This window comes from Suricata suricatta, chromosome 5 (assembly GCF_006229205.1).
Source record: "Suricata suricatta isolate VVHF042 chromosome 5, meerkat_22Aug2017_6uvM2_HiC, whole genome shotgun sequence".
NCBI classification, from domain to species: Eukaryota; Metazoa; Chordata; class Mammalia; order Carnivora; family Herpestidae; genus Suricata; species Suricata suricatta.
The window spans coordinates 153,407,499-153,408,753 of NC_043704.1; the positions used below are offsets into that span (position 1 = coordinate 153,407,499).

General features: G+C 50.9%; 1 protein-coding gene across 7 annotated transcripts in view; it reads right to left on the reverse strand.

The window, feature by feature from the left end:
• The window catches only part of SLC22A14 (solute carrier family 22 member 14), a 32,260-nt gene that overhangs the window by 22,662 nt on the left and 8,343 nt on the right, over positions 1-1,255 (reverse strand). Inside the window, exon 1 of one of the 7 annotated variants that reach the window (XM_029940556.1) lies at positions 523-572. The exons of the other annotated variants lie outside the window; for them this stretch is intronic. The gene's annotated coding sequence lies outside the window, so the exon portion shown is untranslated. Of the gene's footprint in view, positions 1-522; positions 573-1,255 lie in introns of those variants that run through there. 7 annotated transcript variants of the gene reach the window in all.

Consider the following 1,255-nt stretch of genomic DNA (forward strand, 5'->3'; position numbering starts at 1 on the left):
TGTGTGACCGGCCCTCAGCCGGCTTCTGGGATTTGAGCCCCGGGCTGCAAACTGCTAAGCGTGTTTGCACGCCTGCAACTTTGAGCCCCACCGGACCACCTGACCACGTGATCTGTGCCTTATGCGAACCCATCCGTCCTTCCTCGGGTCTGACACTGAGTCATGACGTTTCAGGAACTGCGGTCAGTCCTGAAGGTACTGTGTGCCTGGGTGACCACCCCCAGGACAACCCCTCAGCGCTTACGCTCGAGGACGCTCTCCTGGCAGAAAAGACCTATGTCCCCACTGTTCACTGCTGGGGGGATAGGACCCCGTGGAGCATTCCGCTGGAAGCGCCCCCTCGGCCTCCAGCAACGAGTGTTTCCCCTTTAGTGACCCTGCTTTGTATCTCTGTGCTGCAGGAAAGTTTGGCTGTGGGCATAACAATTTCTGTGGCCTATGAGAGCAGGTATCACAGAACTGGCGGGGGGGACCCCCTCCCAGAGACCACGGACACACTCGACAGAGTACACACGCACTTACTTTTTGACTCAGCAATCCCACTCCTGGGAATTTGCTCTGAAGATACACTTTGCGCCTGTAAGAAAACATACAGGGGTGAGATTATTCACTGCCGCATTGGCGGTATCGCAAAATGCTGAGAACATAAATGTCCACACTTAGGACCCTGGTTGGATAACGGATGGTCGATCCGCCCGCGGAATACTATGCAGCTGTAAAAAAGAACGAGGAGAACCTCTATGAACTGATATGGAATGATGTTCAGTCCATACTGATAAGCAAAAAAAGCAGCATGCTCAAGAATACACGTAGGATGTGCCCTTTGTGTAGTCGACAGAGGTATGTGCTCATTCGCAGGAAGAAAATACAGGACAGGTCAGGCACGCGCTAATGAGATTAATTATCTATGAGAGTGAGCGGATGGAAGGAAGCAGGTGAACGGGGCTGAAGGGAAGAGGGGGACCACTTCTTTACATACAGCTTTCTTTAAAAATTTTTTAAAAATGTTTTTATTTATTTTTGAGAGAGAGAGACAGCGTGAGCAGGGGAGGGTCAGAGAGAGAAGGAGTCACAGGATCTGAAGACAGGCTCCAGGCTCTGAGCTAGCCGTCAGCACAGAGCCCCACATGGGGCTCGAACTCACGAACTGTGAGATCATGACCTGAGCCAAAGTCAGATGCTTAAACGACTGAGCCACCCAGGCGCCCCTATAGCTTTCTTTGAAACAAAAAGAAAGTAAATATATTTTCATAAA